Raw genomic sequence first — 21,283 nt, 5'->3', positions numbered from 1 at the left:
TCTGTCACTTTAGTTACCATGGTGAGGACATGTGCCCCAGAACCACCCAATGGAGAGATCGGGTTTCCCTGGTGGTGGGACGATGAAGCTGGTATTGCCGTATAAAGTCACCAAGGCGTAGGACCAGAGCTGTGGCAGGGAGTGTGGCAAAGGTTACACGCACGTGTTCCTTGCAACTTAGAGCAGCCCTTGGGAGGCAGTTCTCGTGCTCTAGCTGGGGTAGCTGAGGCTTAAACCAGTTCAGTGGGACTGGCGTGATGGCTCAGCAGGTAAAGGTGCTTGCCTATAAGGTGTATGAACTAAGGTCAGTTGTTAGGACCCCTGTGGTGGAAGGAAAGAACTGATTGCTACAAGTTTTCTGACCTCCACGTATGTGCTGTGGCATTTGTGCTCCCATGCCCCATAAATAAATTGAAAATTAAAGCAGCCCAGTAAAGATGAGGTCACACAGTGGGTGGGGCTGGGAGGGGTTTGGAGTCTGGCTTGGTCAGCCATACAAGACTAGCTCTGTGGGTTGTCTGCCACAGTAGCTAGTATTCTGGGGGCTCTGCCTGTATGCCACCCATTCCTGCAAATGTGACCTGAGGACTTGAGTGATCTGTTCCATGCCTCTGCTAGCTGCAATAGGCCCTACTCTTTAGATGAAATGACTTAGGCTGTGGAGAAAATGTTCGGTTTTCTGTCTAAATAGGAAGAGTATGGAGAGCTCATTGTCTTTTTAAAACTTGTTATTGATTCTTCGTAAGTTTCCCATCATGCACCCTAGCCCCACCCATCTCCTTGTCCCCCTACCCTTGCAACCTCACCTACAAAATAAAGCATAGAAAACATGGAGGAAGCTGCAGTGTCGCAGTGTGTCCCACAGTTTACCCTCTGCCCACACATCTTCCCTTAGGGATGCTCATTGCAATGGGTCTTTGGTTTGAGGCCTCTGGCTTCTGTGACTCCTTCAGTACCAGGTCCTCACTGGGACCCCCCCCAGTTATCCTGTTGTTGCCCTGTGTCACCTGTGTCATGGAGACCCCACAGCTCTGGATCAGCAGGACTGGCCGTCTGATGAGCCCCGTCAGTTCCCAAATGATGTAGGTTTTTGAGGTGGGCCAACTCAGCCCAGATCTGGATGGACCTGAGCTGGTCAGCCTGTCAGCCCATCCCTCTCCACACCATCAGGGGGAGCTCTCCAGCCCTGCTCCAGCGAGGCCACCCAGTGCCATCATCTGAGGAGGCAGAGTCAGTTTTCCTTCCCTCGTGCCTCCAGAGCCAGCTCCACTGTGCTGCCCAGTCACAACTCAGGGCCCTTTCTCAAGTGCAGCCTGTGAGGGGCTTGGCCAGCTCTCCTGCTCTCACACTCCAGGGGCTGGTTCACACTCCAACACCCCCACCCTGCCGGGCAGTGTCAGCTCACCTACTCTCATGACTTGGGAGCCAGCTTTCCTGACCGCTGCAAGTGGTGAGGAGCAAGGGGACTAGAGAGGATCTTATGCAACACCTATGTGGCCTTATAGCAGATGAATGGCAAGGACAGCTCTCCTGTGCTTAAGTCCTCTGGGCCTGCTCACCCATACCCCTGCCACTAAGGCCAGCTTTACTGTGCTGCCCAGGCAAGGCCCAGGGCCTGCTCTCCTGAGTGCCATAGCTGGCGAGGGGACAGGGCCAGCTCTCCCAACTGCCACAGGTGGCTGGAGGTGACGGGTGGTTATTACTGCTGTGAGGAAACACCATAACCAAAGCTCACAGTTCCATATAACAGTTCATCATCAAAAGCAGTGAGGGAGGAACCTGGATGCAGGAACCAATGCAGAGGCCATGGAGGAGTGCTGCTTACCAGCTTGTCCCTATGGCTTGCTCAACCTGCTTTATTAGGCAACCCAGGACTACCAACCCAGGCGCCACCCACAGTGAGCTGGGCCCTCTCATATCTATCGTTAATTAAGAAAACGCCCTATAGTCATGCCCACAGTCTGATTTTATAGAGCCATTTTTCTTAACTGAGGATGCCTCCTCTCAGATGACTTTAGTTTGTGTCAATTTGATGATGTAAAACTGTCCAGCACATTCATTTTATTACCAAATGGTCTTGTGATGTGCGAAGAATCAGTTGCTTTGGTTGACAGGGTTGCCTTCTAGACTCGGTTTGAAGTCTGTTTCATTAACCTTACAACAAACAACACATCTAAACTTGGTCAGGATGAGCCTGGGGCTAGGTAACTCAGACTCAGGAATGGGCTACCCAGGGCTAGGAGGCACTCGACCATGAGCCTAGTAAGGAAGAGGAAGGGTTTGCCGGAAACTTGAGATGTCACCAAGCCCAGGTCGTCTCCAGTCTGGGGACACCCTACAGTGTGACATTTTCATTTACACCTGGGTGACCTGCTGTGTCTTGTCCATGACCTCGTCTAGAGTCGGAAACAACACAGTCTGCATGCAAAATTGGACCCCTAAGCGACAGCTGACCTCATAGGTTAGGGTTTGTACTATCTTTTATAGCTTGTAGGAGAAAAGGCATTGCGTGTCCCCCGAGGGTGGACATGTGGGCAGTACATGAACTGGGAAATAGTTATGGTGGGGGAAGCCAGGCTGCTGGAGGCTTGAGAAGGGCCACACTTGGTTGGAGAGACTGCAGGGGCAGGAAAGGCAGGAGGAAATGGTGGTCCAGACAAGTGACGTGCACCAGTTCCCTGGTACATTTGAAGGTTTAAAGACCAGCGTGGTTGTCACCAAAACATGTGACAGGTTGAAAAGTGCTCTGGTTGGCCTCAGAAATCTGAAGAAGACTTCTGTGAAGAAGAATGGAGTGCTGGGTTTTAGAGGACATCCTGACCCGGTAAATCCTCATTGACCTATGGACTTGGAACATGGAAGGCTCTGTGTTCCACAGTCAATCTCTGCTTGCATCTGCCAAGGATTAATGACTCACCTTTGAAGAACTATTGTGGGACTTTGGTCTTTACAGTTGATGTCCCCTGGAGGCCATAGTGATAAGATTGAACTCGAGCAGGGAGAGCAGGGAGACGCCTGAGTTCATGTCACCCCACTTTCCCAAGAAAAGAACCACCCTGAGACGCCCCTCTTACAGAAGGCATCAAAACTGCTAAACTGCAAAAACCGTTACTTTCCCTTTTATGGTTGCCCCTTCCTCTCTCTCTCCCTACCCCACCTGCTCTCTTTAGCAAAATCGAAGGGAGGAGAAAGTTGGCTCACTGAAGAGGGCCAAGTAGACTTACCGTGTGTTGGCACACACAGTCGTTGCTTATTCTTGAGAACGGGATAGTTCCAGCTTACTGCCCATACAGACATCACCTAAGCACAGGGATGGGCACTGAATGCAACAAAGGTGTCAGCAGCTCTGACAGGCACAGAGCAAGACACTCCAAGAGGGTCTTTCCTGGTAGAGCAGCACCCATCCACGAGCCCGGCATGCTATGGTCATAGTGACTGGGCCAGAACACCACGGCCACTAACTGGCCATATGGTCTCATGAGGAGACACACTGTCCTTTTTGGATACCCTGTAAGTGGTGACAACATGCTGTCAAGGGCTCCTCCGAAGGCTAATGCAGCACAAAGGTGAACAGCTGTTGTGATGGAGTCACCCAGCACCCTTATTGTGGCCCTGCTCTGTGCTTGCACCTGACCCCTCTCAAGTGTTCATGTTTCCTCCCATCCCCAACTCCCATGTACGCTGACCGACTCACAAAGAGATTCTCATAAGATACAGGGGCTCGGGGCTCAGGTTTGGTGGCACTTGCCTAGCATGCCAAAGATTTCAGGTCCTGTTTGCAGCGACACCAATCGAGTGCTCATTCTGCAGATCTAGGGCAGGGTTTGGGTGTCTGTGGTGCCGACCACTCTCTTTCAAGCTGAGGCCAATCCTCAGCTGCCTAGACCACAATTTGAGGCTTCCTGCTCGCCGGGCTTGTGGGTAGACACACGTATTCTGATTACAGACACAGCCTAGGCCCACCCTTTGGCTAAGCGATGGTAAGACAGGCTCCTGTTTGAACGCCTCTACCCCAGAAGGTTAAGATTTGCTGGGAGGCTGCTCTTTTGGCCGAGAGCAGTAGAGACATTCATTGCCTTTGAAATCTCAGGAAGCTGAGGAATGTGATCACATAACCATGTCCCGTCCAGTATTTGGGATGTAATTACATTATAAAGTTACAGGGGAAGAGCACTTGCCTATGAGGCCCCAAGTTTTAACTCCCAGCAGCACAGAGAGGGGAGGGGGCGCTGTTTTCTGTGAAATTCAACTTTGGCTGTGTCCTGTGCATACGTTCTATTTGGCAGGTCTAGAGCATTGTTCCTTTCTCACCCAGCAAGGCTTCCTCCTTCAGGACTCCCGCCGCAATCCTGAACCCAGTCTGTGCTTCTAACAACTGTCTCAACTCAGGAAACCTCAGTTCCCAGTGGCTTGCTTCACCCTCCTGGGGGCCTGCTCTGGAGGCAGGGTCACGCTGTGGTGTTTGTGTGACTCTGGGTACAGCTACTCACCACTCAAAGCTTTGCCCCGACACCATCAACACCTCTCTTCCCATATCTTCCTCCGACTCAAGGATCTTGAAGAAAATATCCAATTAAAAGGAAAGGAGAGGGGGTTGGGGATTTAGCTCAGTGGTAGAGCGCTTGCCTAGCAAGCGCAAGGCCCTGGGTTCGGTCCCCAGCTCCGAAAAAAAGAAAAGAAAAAAAAAAAAAAAAGGAAAGGAGAGGAGAGGTCGTGAAAAGGACTCACTTGGCAGGGTGGAACTCTGCACCCAGAACAGCAGACATGACTCAGGCTCTTAAGTCATCCCCATGTCTCAGAGCTTAGACGAGAGGTCCCAACTGCACTCTTCTCAAAGGCAGAGATGTGTCAGAGGCCCATGCTTGACAAGACCGGGTAACAGATATGGGTGCTCATATGCCCTTAAGTGCCAGCTCTTTGTCCTTCTGAGAGGTCTTGCTTCAGGCCCCTTTCATGCTCCTTAGGGTCCTGACAGTTCACAGTGTAGAAGTGTTGGCTTAAGGTTACAACGCAGTGCAGTGTTACAGATGACAAGTCTGGAGTCCTTGAGTGAATGCTACCAACCAGCCCTCAGGGCTGCTTCGAGGATTAGATGCTGCACAGAGACTAAGGCTCCCTGGCCTCATCCCAGCTCGGGGTGGACACAGGACACACGGTCTCCATCTTTTCCTGCTTAGCAGTCTGAATCCACCTTCCCGTGTTCTGGGGTTCATGTGTTCTTGACCGTGCCCAGGTCGAGACTCACCGCTAGAACCTATAACTGAGGAAGAGGGTGCTGGGGGTCACTGGCCAAGGTCAATGGACTGAACTGCCCACTCTCTCCTCCAAACAGCCCTCAAGAAAGTACAAACCTCTTATCCTATGGCCTCATTCCTCTACTTCAGTGCTGCTGGCACAGCAGACTCATGCTATGAGTCCCCAGAGGGTGGGGATAAAGAACCAGACAGCTGTACCACTGTCTAGATCCAACTCTAGCCTCGCTCCTGGAGCAAACAGCTTTATACATTCACAGAAATGTGAAGACTGGGCCTCTCGTACAAGATGGGGTCCTTTATGAGGAGCGTGCATGCACCTTTTTAGGAGCCAGGACCCCAGTCTCAGCAACAGGAGGTGATTGATGAGCCGAATGCCCAGGGAGGTGGTCCAGGTCTACTGTGACGCCGAGAACAGGACGAAAGAGACCATTGCAAAACCAGAGCTGACCGGCAAGGTTTGGAAGGAACCCAGAGACAGTCTCAGCCCCATCCGGTGGAAGAGTTGAGAGGTGGATCAGCAACGTAGTGAAGGTTTTTTGTGGGGTGGGCATCCTCGAGTGGAGGCTCTTTGTAGCACAGAATACTTGGAGAAGTGTGGAGACATTTTTAGGTTGTCACGTCTAGAAGGTGGCAGCTCTAGGGGAGAAGCTAGGGTTTGCTGCTGAAGTGAGCGTACACCAGGCCCCAGTTGACACCTTCCGATGATTGTCCGTTAAAATCTAGCAGCAAGGAGGTGGATGCGAGAGAAGTGGAGCTAGGCTTTTGGAGGGAAGAGCAGGGACCCCTTGGACATCAGTAAGGAGTGTTCACAGCCCTAGAGAGGAGGAAACCCATGACAGGTATGGAAGGAAGCTTGTCATTCTCGAAGGCCAAGTGACCCTAATCACCATGTGCCACTGTGGTGGGGCAGTAGGGTCTGTCACACCTTCCTGCTCTGCTATGTTTTTACATTGGGGCAAAATATGCATAGAATTAATATTTTAACCATTCTAAGTGTATGATATTAAGTGTATAATGTAATAATATTAAGGACATTCACAGCTGGGTGTGGGGGTGCACATCTCCATTCCCAGCTCCTTGTGAGGCTGAGGTAAGAGGGTCATGAGCTTGAGGCCAGCCTCAGCTACAGGGTGAGGCCCTGTCTCCCCTGGACCCCAAGAACAAGAAAACAAAAAACAAACCAAAACAACATGTCACTTGTGCACCGTTATGACATCTGACTTTCTTTTGGATGAAAACCAATTATCAGTCTAATGAGATGGCTCAGCAGAGAAAAATGCTTCTCATGTAAGCTTGACCATCCAACTTCAGTCCTTACCCAGAACCCACCACAGAACGAGAGAACTGACTCCTCAAAGTTGTTTTCTGGCTTCCATGTGTGCCCTGCTTTCCTACGTGATGATGATGGCATTCAGATTAAGACAGGAGCAAACAATGATTTAAAAAGGAAAAGAAAAGAAAAGGAAGAAAACCAAATCATGTAGTTTTCCTTTACTTGTCTGTGCCTTCGATGGGCAAGAAGTCACTGTGTTGGTTTTCGTCTATGTCAGTGGTTCTCAACCTTCCTAATGCTGCAGCTCTCTAATACAGTTGCTCAAGTTCTGGGGATGCCCCAACCATACCATTATTATAATTTTAATTAATTAATTTTATGTGCATTGGTGTTTTGCCTGCATGTATGTCTGTGTGAGGGTGTCAGATCTTGGAGTTACAGACAGTTGTGAGCCGCCATGTGGTTGCTGGGAATTGAACCCGGGTCCTCTGGAAGAGCAGTCAGTGCTCTTAACCACTCTAGCCCCCCATAAAATAATTTTTTTTTTTTGGTTCTTTTTTTCGGAGCTGGGGACCGAACCCAGGGCCTTGCGCTTCCTAGGTAAGCGCTCTACCACTGAGCTGAATCCCCAGCCCCTAAAATAATTTTAATTGCTACTTCATAACTGCAATTTTGCTACTATTATGAATTGTAAATATCTGATATCTGATGGCTTAAGTGCCCCCTGTAAAAGTATCATTTGACATCCCCCCAGGTCGAGAATCTGACAGTCCCTCAGGTGTCTTGACCCACAAGTTGAGAACCTGATCTGAGTGTTTTTTTAGCCTTATCTCTTGCTCCTTTATGATTTTAAGCTAACTTTTTTAAACTGTAAAGTAGGGACACACACATCCCGTGTATGTGCAGCTTTTCTCCAGTGGCATGAGTTGAAAAGGCTGCCCCGGTTCTGTTGGCAGCCTTCACACCAGCAGTGGGATGACCGAGGTTTTATAATGCACGTTGAAATCAGGAAGTAGGAGACCTCCCACTTCATCCTTGTTTGTTGCTTGTTGGGCTATCGAAGGTCCCTTGAGATTCCATATGAATTTCATGGTGGTTTTTCTATTTTGAAAAACCACGTTGTAGGGATTGTGATGGGAACTATGACAGATCCCGTTGTCCTCCCACTCACAACAAGCATGGCGAGGCCACTTAGTTACACTTTTTGAAATTTCTTTTGGCAGTGTTTGTAGTTTTCAGTATATAGATCTTCCTTTCTTCCTTTCTTTCTTTTTGTTTACAGATATCATTGAAGGTTTTTTGTTTTGTTTTGTTTTGTTTTAAGTCCTGGGGGATTGAACCCAGGCTTCCTCAGACAGACTGGAGTTTCTCCCAGATTTCTTTTTTTTTTGGTTCTTTTTTTCGGAGCTGGGGACTGAACCCAGGGCCTTGCGCTTCCTAGGCAAGCGCTCTACCACTGAGTTAAATCCCTAACCCCCAGATTTCTTTATTATTATTATTATTTTGTTATATATTTTGTTTTTTTTTTTTTTTTTGGTTTGGTTTGGTTTTGGCTTCTTATTAGACAGAGTTTCTCTGTGTAGGCGGCGGCGGCGCTGGCACCTCATGCCTTTATCCCAGCACTCTAGAGGCAGAGGAGGGCAGATCTCTGGGTTCGAGGCCAGCCTGGTCTAGAGAGCTAGTTCCTGGACAACCTGGGCTACACAGAGAAACCCTGTCTTGAAAAACTCCCATGTAGGACTTGGGTCCCCTGGAAAAGCAGAGTATGCTCCTGCGTGCCGAGCCACCACCCCAGCCTCAGTATGCGGTTTTTATGTCACTATATAGTGTATTCTAGCAAGTGGCTTCAATGTGTTGAACTATGTTTACAATCTAAGAAAAAATCCTGCTTGGCTCTGTGTAACCCTTTAATAGCTGTCCAGTTTGATTTGCTTAGGGGCATTTTAAAGGAATGGTGAGCCACAGTTCTCTTTAGTTCTTTTGGGTTTTGCGGTAGCCCACACTCGAACTCGTGACCCTCCTGCTTCAGTCTCCTACTTGGCTTAGCGATCACTCACACTGATTTATGGTTTTCTTGTAATGTCAGAATATCCTAAGAGCAGGATGCTGTGAGGGTGCGCTCACAGAATTATGTCTCAGTTTTTCGTTGCAAAACGCACGCTACCCGAGGCAGAGGAAGTTGATATCGAAAGGTTGTTTAGAGGTCGGAGAGACAGCTCCGGAGTTAAAAGCACACACTGCCCTTGCACAGGATCCATCTTTGGTTTCCGGCACTCACGTTGCTTGGCTCACAACGCCTGTAACTCCAGCTCCGAGAAGACTCTACACCTCTGAGGGCACATTCCTGTGCACACATGCTACCACCCATTAAAAAAACTTCTTAAGGGGTCTGGGGAGATGACTCAAAGCCTAAGAACACTGGTTGCTCTTCCAGAGGTCCTGAGTTCAATTCCCAGCTACCACATGGTGGCTCACAATCATCTGTAATGGGATCCTATGCCCTCTTCTGGTGTGTCTGAAGACAGCAACAGTGTAGGCATATAAAATAAATAAATAAACCTTTAAAAATATTTTTTTTCTATTCTTTTTTTTGGAGCTGGGGACCGAACCCAGGGCCTTGCGCTTCCTAGGCAAGCGCTCTACCACTGAGCTAAATCCCCAACCCCCCTAAAAATATTTTTAAAAGGATGTTTGTTTCATGGTTTTGAATGCTTAGTGTCAGTACCGTGGAAGCTTCACGGTGGACTACAGTGTGGAGGGCTTATTCAAAGAGGCAGGGTGACCAAGAGCCAAACCCAGGCTTTTACAACGACTTGCTGTAAAAATCCAATGGTGCCAGGAGATCTGTCTTCTTTTTTCTTTTCTTTTTTTCGGAGCTGGGGATCGAACCCAGGGTCTTGCGCTTGGTAGGCAAGGGCTCTACCACTGAGCTAAATCCCCAACCCCCGAGATCTGTCTTCTTAAAACAGAACACGACACCCAACTTTTTATTGATTCTTGGTGAATTTCACACCATTCACCCCAATCCCATTCATCTCTCAGTCCCTCATATCCGCTCTCCACCCTGGCATCCCCTCCCTAAACAAAAAACAACAACAAAAAAATAACCCCACCTCACCATGGAAGCAATTGCGTGTCAGTGTGTCCCACAGTGCACCCTTTCCCCACACACATCTTTACTTGCAAACGTTGATTGCAATGAGTTATTGGTTTGAAGCCTCTGGCTTCTACTATACTATCAATACTGGATCCCCATTGGGACTCCTCTCAGATATTCTGTTGCTGCCCTGTCATTGAGCTCCTGCTGCTTTGAATGTGCAAGACCTGCCCCTTCGCTCCAGCTGATCACAGATGAGGTGATGTTGGGGTGGGCCAACACAGAGCCTTGGATCTGGGCCTGGTTGGTAGCTGAGTTGGTCAGTCGGTCAGATCTCCTGCACCCCCACCATCAGGGTGAGATCTCCAACATTGCCCAGGCTAGCTCACCCAACACTGTAGCCGGCAAGTGGCAAAGACGGCTTTCCCACTCTCATGACCAGCTCGCTTGCCCCAAGAGGAGCAGCTCTCCTGTGCTGCCCAGGTTACCTGCCAGGCCCTTCTCTCCCTCCCATTGTCGCAACTGAGGCTCACCTGAGCCTTTGCCACCACGGTCATGTGCTGGTCACGTGTTGCTCTGTCGAGGTGCCCGCTAGGAGAGCAGTCTCAATTCTCTCTACAAGCAATTCTCTTAAAAACCCTCGGACCTATAACTGAGTCTCATCTCATAAAGGTTCTGTATTTCACCACTCTGAGACCTGGTTCCCACTCTAAAAGTTTCGAGCACAGTTCGTATCACCACGCTTCCGTTCCTAGGTCCCACCTCTTAAAGGTTCCACCGCTCTATTTCCACTCTGAGATCCAAGCTTCCCATTCGCTCAAATGGTCTTCAAACCACAGTAGACGAATCAGCAAATGCTCGTTCCCCCTCAGTAGTGTGGGAAGCATTTCAGAAGACTCGGTGTTGATTCTTAGGTAAATGTTTGGTAGACTTCGCCAGTGAAGCCTTCTGGGCCTCAGCTTTTCTTAGGGGAGAGTTTTAAAATCACAGACTGGGTTCCTTTATTCCGGTTCTACCCGGTTTTCAGTTGTGTGTCAGTTTGGGCATTAAAAGATTTAGCACTTTACTCATTTCTATGCCGTTCAATCTGTTGGCATTCAAAGTATTGTGTTAGGGAGTGCGGTGTTCCAACCCTTAGGAAGCAGAGGCAGGTGGATCTCTGTGAGTTGGAAGACAACCTGGTCCACATAGTGAATTGCAGGACAGACAGCCAAGACTACATAGTACAAAGACCCTGTCTCAAAAAACAAGCAGATAGAAAAAGTGTTGTGTTACTTATTCTTATAACATTGTAAAGTTCCTACCTTTGGGTTTTTAATGTTTCGAAGTTAAAATATAATTCCGTTATTTCACCATTCCCTTTCCTCCCTCCAACCCCTCCCATATACACCTCCTCCTTTATTCTCTCGCAAATTCATAGCCGCTTTTTCCTTAATTGATACACACATATATTATATATTAAGGAATATATAAGCATATATTCCTAAATACATAGATACACCCTGCTTAGTCTGTATAATGTTACTTGTGTGTACACCTTTTTGGTATTGGACATCCAATTGGGAAACTTATGTTCTCAGCAATCCTTACTTGCTTAGAGTTCTTTTTTTTTTATTTATTTACTTATTTATTATTTATAAGTACACTGTTACAGTCTTCAGACACACCAGAAGAGGGCATCAGATCCCATTACAGATGGTTGTGAACCACCATGTGGTGCTGGGATTTGAACTTAGGACCTCTGGAAGAACAGTCAGTGCTCTTAACCGCGAGCCATCTCTCCAGCCCTTGCATAGAGTTCTTAAGGTTTGGCCCCATGAGACTCTTCCGCACTAGTGCTTTGGTTTTGGATCCCAGAACAGGGGACTGAGGTACATATTTTACATACAGCAGACCTGGCCTCCAGGTTCTTCCAGAATCCCTCAGTCCCTACCTGGCATACCCTGCCTCCAACCCTGAACTTTCTAGCCCAGGTTTATTGGAAAGCTAGTCTCGGGTGAGTTCACTGGCCCCAAGGACCAAGGCCAGGGAAGTCACCATGAGGAGAGAGAAGGGGCGGGAGGAGGAAGAGAAAGAGAAAAAGGGTCCAGTCCGTGCACTCAGAGAGATGTAGAGAAGAAAATGAGAGAAGACCAAAATGTCTGGAGTATATAGGGAAGAGACTATTATTATTATTATTATTATTATTATTATCATTATTATTACTGGGAAGAGACTATTATTATTATTGTTGTTGTTGTTGTTATTGTTATTATTAGTTATAATTTTATTTTATGTTTGTGGATGTTTTGCCTGAGTGTCTGAACCACGTGTGTGCATCTAGTGCCTGTGGAAGTCAGAAGGGGGTGTCAGAGTCCCTGCATCCCCTTAGTTATAGATGGTTGTGAGCCTCTGAGTGGGAGCTGGGAATCAAAAACTTGTCCTCTAAAAGAGTAACCTCTGCTCTTAGTTACGTAGCCATCTTTCCAGCCTAGAGAATTTTTTGTTTTTGTTTTTTTCTTTTTTTTTTTTAAATTTATTTATTTTATGTATGTGAGTACACTGTAGCTGTCTTCAGACACACCAGAAGAGGGCATTGGACCCCATTACAGATGGTTGTGAGCCACCATGTGGTTGCTGGGAATTGAACTCAGGACCTCTGGAAGAGCAGCCAGTGCTCTTAACCACTGAGCCATCTCTCCAGCCCGTTTTTGTTTTTTTCAACACAAGGTTTCGTTGTGCACCTCTGGCTGTTCTGTCCTGCACATGCACGCACGCACGCGCACACACACACACACACACACACACACACACACACACACATGCACATCTGCACAATCATCCATTTTGAACCATATACTCCCGTTTGAACCATATACCTTTTTAGTCACAAAAAGCCCGAGTCTGGCAACCATTGTGCTGTTGGACACAGTGCCTCACACCTTTGATTCCAGCACTTGGAAATCAGAGTCTGGCTGATCTCTGTGAGTTTGCTGCAAACTTGGTCAACATACAGAGTTCCAGGCCAACCAGGGCTACTCGGTGAGTGTGACCTTGTCTCAAATGCAAATAAAAAGCCCTTACACAGCAAAGTAAAACACAACCACCTTTTATTATTGTTTTGGTGTAAGAGATAGGACCTCACTTTGTAAAAAGCTGTCAGCTGCTTTTCCTAGGCAGCTGCCGAAGATGGCGGAGGGGCAGGTTCTAGTATTGGATGGCCGGGGCCATCTTCTGGGCCGCCTGGCGGCCATTGTGGCCCAGCAGGTACAGCTGGGCTGGAAGGTGGTGGTTGTGCGCTGTGAGCGCATCAACATTTCTGGAAATTTCTACAGAAACAAGTTAAAGTCTCTGGCCTCTCTCCGAAAGCGGATAAACACCAGCCTTTCTCGAGGTCCCTACCACTTCCGAGCCCCAAGCCATATTTTTTGGCGCACGGTGGGAGGCATGCTGCCCCACAAGACCAAGAGAGGCCAGGCTGCCCTGGAACGCCTCAAAGTGTTGAATGGGATCCCTCCACCCCATGACAAGGAAAAGCAGATGGTGGTCCCTGCTGCCGTCAAGGCTGTGCGGCTGAAGCCTACCAGAAAGTTTGCTTACCTGGGGCGTCTGGCTCATGCGGTCAGGTAGACGTACCAGGCAGTGACAGCCACTCTGGAGGAGAAACGTTAGGAAAAGGCCAAGATCCACTATTGGAAGAAGAAGCAGCCCTTGAGGCTATGGAAACAGGCAGAAAACAATGTGGAGAAGAAAATCTGCAAGTTCACAGAGGTCCTCAAGACCAATGGATTCCTAGTGTGAACCCAATAAAGACTGTGCCTCTAGCCTGCCTCGCCTGCCCTTCCTCCACCGCCGACCAGGGAAGTGGGGGCCAAAGGTTCTTTAGTCACTGCTCCTGTGGGTAGTGGGTACATTTAGACAACTGAGTTTTATATTAAAGTGATAACCATGGAATGACTTCAAAATGAGTAGCAGGGCTGCCCCTCCCACGTGTCCCAATACCATATCCCGAAGCTACGAAAATGAGGGCTGCACAGCTGGGCTGGGACTTAGAAGTGCACACCGAAGATGATGACAGAATACAGGTGCTGCCTTTGCTGCTTCCCAACAGACCACAAGGCAATATTTTTCTGGAGGGTCCTATGTGCTAATAAATTATTTGACTTAAATAAAGAAGGAGGAGGAGGAGGAGGAAGAGGAGAAGGAGGAGGAGGAGGAGGAGGAGGAGGAGGAGGAGGAAGAGGAGGAGGAAGAAGCTGTCAGCTGTTGCCCTGATAATTAAGGTTGAAATCTACCATTGTCTGGATAGCCCTCTGTGCTCACTGCAAAGTGGGGACTCCCTTTGTAAGGCTTTCTCTTCTTAACCTGGGTGGGTGGTGGGTCCCTGTGTTGGTTTGTATATGCTTGGCTTTATCTCCTGGAATTAAAGTCATGTACTACCTTGCCTGGACCTAAGCTTTTCATAGCCACTGTGCCTCAAGATCTCCATGCCAAGATCCAGGTCAGAAACTTGTGTCTTCCAGCTTCAAGATCTGGATCACAGGTGTGCCCTCCAATTCTGGATTGTGGTTCATTCCAGATGTAGTCAAGTTGACAACTAGGAATAGCCATTACACTCTACCCCTTGTCAACCTGACACAAATAATATCTCATGTCCACATGAAACAATAACAAGATCATAAGTACACCTAACATGATACAACTATTCTTTGTACCATCGCAAACACACTTGTAAATTAACAATGGGGCATTGTCCTTTGGGAACATTCTTTTAGTATCTCAACTTGAGTACCAATTGATACTAAAGAAATTGGAAAAAAGCACGTTAGCTATACAATTGTGTTAACAATATAAAACAGAAGCATTCATATTACTTTATAGTCTTCATTTCTGCAACTGGTCATGTGGCCTTAGATGGTATTTATAACTACCTTCCTCTACTGTATTTCCTCCATCCTCTGCAAGCACCTCAGCAGGTCTTCTTGGCTCTTTTCCTGGTGAAATGACCCATATCTTCATTTCTGATGGGTCTTTTGTCCTTTGTCATTCTGCTTGGATTAGGCTGTTGTAGTTTTCTACTGACTTTAATCATAGGACATGGTAGTACTAAGAGACACCCTAAGGGATCTCCTGCACTCCAGACATAATCCTTCTTATCTTCATTGTGGAAAAAAAAATCCAATTTCCCCAGATCTGTCATCCCTTCTAACACTGTTATTCCTTTCTTAGCCTTTTGGTTTAAGGGCATTAGAAACCCAAAATGACCAGGGGGAAATTTGAGCTTCCAATTTAATTGAATGTGTGGCTCCTGGTAGGAGTACACCCCACTCCCGGTACCAATTTGTCTTAGTTAGGATTCTCTAGAATCACAGAACTTATGGAATGTCTCTATATATCAAGGGAATTTATTGTGATGACTTATAGTCTATAGTCTAAATACTCCAAAAATGGTCAGCTGTGAATGGGAAGTCTAAGAATCTAGTAGTTGGGGTTGGGGATTTAGCTCAGTGGTAGAGCACTTGCCTAGCAATCGGAAGGCCCTAGATTCGGTCCTCAGCTCCGGAAAAAAAACAAAACAAAACAAAACAAAACAAAAACAAAACAAGAATCTAGTAGTTGCTCAGTCCCATGAAACTAGTTGTTTCAGCTGATCTTCTGTAGAAGTAGATTTCAACAGATGTGCTAGCAAGTAAATACAAGCAGGCAAAGAAGAGCAAATCTTCCTTCTTCCAATGTCGTTATATAAGTCTCCAGCAGAACGTATGGCCCAGATTAAAGGTGTGTACCACCATGCCTGGGATCTGGGACTTGTTTTGTCCTAGGATGACCTTGAGATTTCCTTGCCTTAGTCTCCTGGGATTAAAGGCAGGTACTACTTTCCTTGGATCTAAGCCTTTCATGGCCACTATGCCTCAAGATCTCCATGTCAAGATCCAGATCAGAAACTTGTGTCTTCCGGCTTCAAGATCTGGATCACACGTGAGCTCTCCAATTCTGGATTGTAGTTCATTCCCGATAAAGTCAAGTTGACAACCAGGAATAGCCATTACAATCCCAGACCCCACATCCTACCGTAAACCTGCAAATGGAATGTCATTCCTTGGTTAAGATTACAGGTCCAGCTTCCTTTCTCCCAGTAGAACCCATTCAGCTAGAACCTGAGATTCCTAGAATTCTTCCCTATGGTAATGAGACATCTAAGTACCTTAAGCCTTCAGTCAATGACCTTTGCTTACCTTGGATATTCCTACCCTCTTAACCCAAAACTACATAACCCTTGAATCACCCCAAGTAAAGTTGATCTGTCTCCCCGAAGCTAGTCCCAGTGTGCCCTTACTATTCACGGGGCTTCTGAACACCTCCCCCGACCCCATCTATCTGTCATCTCTGCTCCTGGGGGCAGGGAGGGTCACATCTAGTCTTCTTGCTTCAGCGTTTTGAATGCTGCACCACAGTCTGCCTCTCCACACTGATCATTTCTTTTATGATATATGTAGTTGAACTCAAAATTTCCCTGTTAGTACATCTTTCCTGTACACACATTTGGTTTTCTAGGTTTTTATTTCATTCGACTTTTTAGTTGTTTTACAACACATTTTCTATATTTTTATTTCATTCCATAACCTTTTTGTTTAAATGGGATCTGGCTAAGTTGCCCAGACTGGCCTCAAACTCATTCTCATACTATCTTTTTTTTTTTTTTTTTAAGATTTATTCATTTATTATATATAAGTACACTGTAGCTGTCTTCAGACACACCAGAAGAGGGCATCGGATCTCTTTACAGATGGTTGTGAGCCACCATGTGGTTGCTGGGAATTGAACTCAGGACCTCTGGAAGAGCAGTCAGTGCTCTTAACCACTGAGCCATCTCTCAGCCCTTTTTTTCATACTATCTTTTTTTTATTTATTTTTTTTTTTTTTTTTTTTTTTTTTTTTTTTTTTTTTTTTTTTTTATTTTTTATTTTTTTTTTTTTTTTTTTTACAGGTTTTATTAGCTTTTTTTACTTTAACATTTTCCTTGCGTTTTTTTTTTTAGGGTTTTTTTTTTTTTTTTTAGGAATTTTGAAAATTTTTTTTTGATTTTTTTTTTTTTTTTTCGGAGCTGGGGACCGAACCCAGGGCCTTGCGCACTAGGCAAGCGCTCTACCACTGAGCTAAATCCCCTACCCCTCACCTTTGTGATTTTAAAAAATAAAATTCTTTTTATTTTATGAGTGCTTGCCTACATATGCATAGGCTACCAAGGCAGAAGAACGGTAGGATCTAGGTTCCATGGTGAGGCAGTTTATATTGCTGTTCAAATGGCTCCTGGATTTAGTCTTAGAGAACAAATAAAGACCACATGGCAGAGTGTAGAGAAGCAGCATCCTGAGACAAAGCCCTGTGAAGATATGTATGCTCTTACTTGACCCCTGGGTCATCTCTCAGCCAGGTTCCTAGGTACAACCTCTCTATCATAGGACCCAGGTTCCCTACCTGGTTTCACTTTCTTAACCTTTGATGTTATCGATCTAGATGATATTTTTGTTTAAAAAAAAAAAGTGGCAGTGCTTAGTGAGGGTCTGAAAGGCTGGGTGTGGTGGCTCACACCTGCAATCCCAACCTTCAGGCTATGACAGGAGGATTGCTATGAGTTCAGAGTCATCTCTAGGATACACAGTGAATTTCAGGCCAATCTGGTCTCCAGAGCAAATCTGGTCTCCAGGGCAGGCAGGTTCCACACAGAGAAAGTCTGTCTCAAAACCAATTTTAACCAAAGGGAGAATGGAAGGAAGGTCAGCCCACATTTTACTAGTGGGCTTGGGAATCTGGATGCTTTGTGACTGCTGGGTGAGAGGTGATGGTGTATCCTAAAGAGACGGATTTATCATCCTTTCTCCCAGAACACAACAGCCGCTTTTCAACTTTCTACTTGCCTAGCTTCTTTGAGCTGGTTGGTCCTTTGTGGGTCTCTTCTTATAAACTCTACCCCAGGTACAGTTTGGAGTAGTGTCCTATCTTTAAGCTGATCAATGAATGTTTGATCAGCCCTGAACAGAATTCCCTCTGTGGTTTGTCTGTGGTTTTTGTTTTTACAAGACGGGGTCTCTCTGTGTGGCCCTGGCTGTCCAGGAACTCACTCTGTAGATCAGGCTGGCCTGGAACTCATACAGCTCTGCCTGCCTCTGCCTCCCAGGCACCTGGATTAAAGGTGTGCACCTTCACCCAGTTCCCTCTGTGTTGTAAAGCAGCTGCTCCTGTTGCTTTAAGACAGAGGCAGGCGCTACACTGGGGAAGACAAGAGGCAAAGGTGAGTAAAAGCGTCATAAACCTGCCCTAGAATTTTTCAGGCCAGCTTTTTTTTTTTTTAATTCTTTGTTTGCCTGGTTGCTATAGACATTTATCTATTTTTTTTCGAGAGCCTACAAAGTTCGTCCTGACATCTCAGCTTATTTTATCAATGTTTCTATGGAGAGATGCTATCTTAGAGCTTCCCTGTTTACTGGTTTTCTGATGTCACTCCTGAATGGCCTATTTTAAAAATCATCATTTACTGATCCTTCGGGACCGCAAGATACACTAGAACTCCAGATATTCAGTCTCTCTGTCTAGAGTACGAAAGGTGGGCAGGGCAAGGATGTCACAGCCTCTCTGCAAGTTGCCTTTAATGCAGGTGTTTGCAGGCAGATCACAAGGCCACTGCCTGTGACAAAAGAGGCTTTGAGTACAGGGAGTGTACCCCTGTCTGAACTGTGGGCACAGCCCTTCACCAAATACAGTCTGAAGACAAGGAAATGAAGGTGCAGTACCCCAAAGAGCCAAAAGTTGGGGATATGGCTACTCACGTTCACGGTAACATGGGCCACCTTCCTTGCCTTTTCACATAGGCCCCCCAAACTCGTTTTTTTTTTTTTAAAGACTTATTTATTTATTTATTTATTTATTTATTATGTATAAGTACACTGTAGCTGTCTTCAGACACACCAGAAGAGGGCATCAGATCCCATTACAGATGGTTATGAGCCACCATGTGGTTGCTGGGAATTGAACCCAGGACCTCTGGAAGAGCAGCCGGTGCCCTTAACCGCTGAGCCATCTCTCCAGCCTACTGGAGTACAGAGAAGCCAGATTAGTGAACCCTCATCACATCTCCAGGGCCTGCCTAAACAAACAGCTTCCCTTGGAGAACTACCAAGCAAACATCCTGGGCCCAGAGCACTGCCCTACCCCAACTCCAAGCTGCCCCCTGGCACAGTGTGAAATGCTGCTCTGAGTGACAGACTACATTGTAGTCAGAGGTAATTGTATGACTAATAAAAATTAAACTAAAAAGAGATCTCATGGGGTTGGGAATTTAGCTCAGTGGTAGAGCGCTTGCCTAGCAACCGCAAGGCCCTGGGTTTGGTCCCCAGCTCTGAAAAAAAAAAAAAAAAAAAAAAAAGAGAGAGATCTCATGGCTGGCTGTTCAGTTCAGTGGTGTAGCACATGCTTACCATGTGCAAGTCTGGGGTTCAACCCTTAGTACCAAGCCCTCCCCCCACAAGCCCGGTGGTATCCTTTTATCATACTGCAGTTAGTAAGTTAGTGAAGCCTGGCAAACATAATGCGTGACTATGAAAGTGGGATGAGACACTGATATGATTAGGTGAGTATATGATGAAGCCCTGTGCTTGCTGGCGTCACTGATGTCTGTCCTGTAAGAGTTGGGACTGAACCTTAGCTAGATACGGTAACGGAATCTGATTATCGTCTGATAATCCTCATGTAGCCCAAGGAATGAAATTGCTAACTGTGCACTTCAGAGTCATAAATGCACTTAAAATCATAGGTTTCAGCTCTGGGGACACATTTGAAGGAGGCACGTTCCATAAATAAAAAAGAGAAGGAGGAAGAGGCAGAAGAGAAAGAATAAGAGGAAGCAGAAAGAAAGGGGAAGAGGGAAGGGAAGGGGAGGGAGAAGGAGAAGGAGAAGGAGGAGGAGGAGAAGGAGAAGGAGAAGGAGAAGGAGAAGGAGAAGGAGAAGGAGAAGGAGAAGGAGAAGGAGAAGGAGAAGACATCTTAGACAAAAACGTGTCAATGGACATTTATTTATAAAATTAAAATCTTGGCCACCAGCCTAATTTCCAATGCTGGGAGAGTAGACCCCTCCCTGCCCCATGGATGACAATTCCAATAAACATGGTGATCAGAGATCGAAGGCAATAGGGTGTTAAAATCAAGGGGAAAACAGCAAGTATGCAAGCCTGTGTCACATGTTCATGACCCCCCCCATAGGCAGTAACATGAGACTGGGTGACCCCCCCAGTGTCACATGTTCATGACCTCTCCATAGGCAGTGACATGAGAGTGTGTGACCCCTGCCCCCCTCATAGGAACTGACACGGAGAAGGCAAGGCTTCAAAGCCCCCCATTTGGGTTCTTGGCATTTTCACGTGACAGCAGTATTGTTTTATTTTATTTTATTTTATTTTATTTTATTTTATTTTATTTTGAGACAGGGTTTCACTCTGTCACCCCGGCTATTCTGACGAGATCGGGCGCGTTCAGGGTGGTATGGCCGTAGACCCCCCGGCTATTCTGAAACTTGCTCCTGTAGACAAGGCTGGCTTTGAACTGACAGCCCCTTCCTCCTGAGTGCTGGGATTGATTGTATGCACCACCATGCCCCTATCAGTAATTCTGGGAGTGTCCTCAATCAATGACTTGCAGATGTAGACAGTACCACACCCTCGTCCTCTGGCATGGATCCCCTAGGGCGTTTTCCCCTGAGTCCTGGAGGTCTCAGGGATAGGAGCTATTCTTGAATCCATCTTGATCAGTTTCCTCACATCTCATGGTTCTTTGCCTGCTCAGCCCCCTGCAGTCACCTGAAGTCACCTTCCCAATAACCCATTTCATTTGTCCTAGGATACTTGTCTCAGGCTCTCAAATAAAATGAGAACATTCAGGACAAGAAGATGAGTGAGTGATATCCAGGGAGGAACTAGGGAAGCAGGAAATGTTGTGTGGGGTTAGCCCTGCACAAGAGAAGGCTCTGGGCCCTTCTTCTCAGCCTCTCTTGTTCCCTGCCTAAGCTTTGGTGGATCCCCTCGGAGCCCACCAGAGTCATCCCTGAGACACTGGCAGAGCTCGATAGGAGCCCCTCCCTGAAGTTGTCTCAATAGGTAGCCTCATGAGTGACCTTGTAGCAATTATCAGCAGCTCAGCCCTGGCAATAGGGGCCAAGGTCCTGGACTGTCTTGGTGATAGCAAGGGCCCAAGGAAAGACTGGAAGTTTCTTCTTGGAAAGAAGCAGAGGGCGAACCATGTACCTGGGCCCAGGTTGGCTGGGACTTGCCTCTCAGAGCTCCTAACCTGGTTTGTTCAGAAGAAAGACACACAGAAGGAGTGAGGAGGAGGGTACAGGGATCCAAGGAATCTGTGGTCCCGTTCCCTGTCAGGACTCTTGTTGTGGAATCGCTCTCCCTTAGTGTGTGTTATCTGGTACTAATATCAACTATTCAGTTGCTAGGATGACTGGTGAGTCTGAGCCTACACCTGATGTTGGTCTCAAGAGGAGATGGGTCAGACTGCAGGTTGGAGGCCAAGTCCAGGACAATGTTGTTCTGCAGCTACATTAAGCCCCCAAGGCCAAAGCCAGGCCAGTATCTGGTCTAGCGGAGGAACAGCACTGCATCTCTTGCCCAGTTGGCTCTC

At 46.9% G+C, this 21,283-nt stretch overlaps 1 pseudogene; it reads left to right on the top strand.

Moving 5' to 3' along the window:
* The first annotated feature begins 12,789 nt into the window (after nt 1-12,789).
* Nucleotides 12,790-13,405, top strand: LOC116912759 (annotated as a pseudogene).
* The last annotated feature ends 7,878 nt before the right edge of the window (nt 13,406-21,283 follow it).

Source organism: Rattus rattus, chromosome 11 (genome assembly GCF_011064425.1).
Source record: "Rattus rattus isolate New Zealand chromosome 11, Rrattus_CSIRO_v1, whole genome shotgun sequence".
In the NCBI taxonomy this organism is placed as follows: domain Eukaryota; kingdom Metazoa; phylum Chordata; class Mammalia; order Rodentia; family Muridae; genus Rattus; species Rattus rattus.
This window is presented reverse-complemented; position numbering and strand designations above follow the sequence as displayed.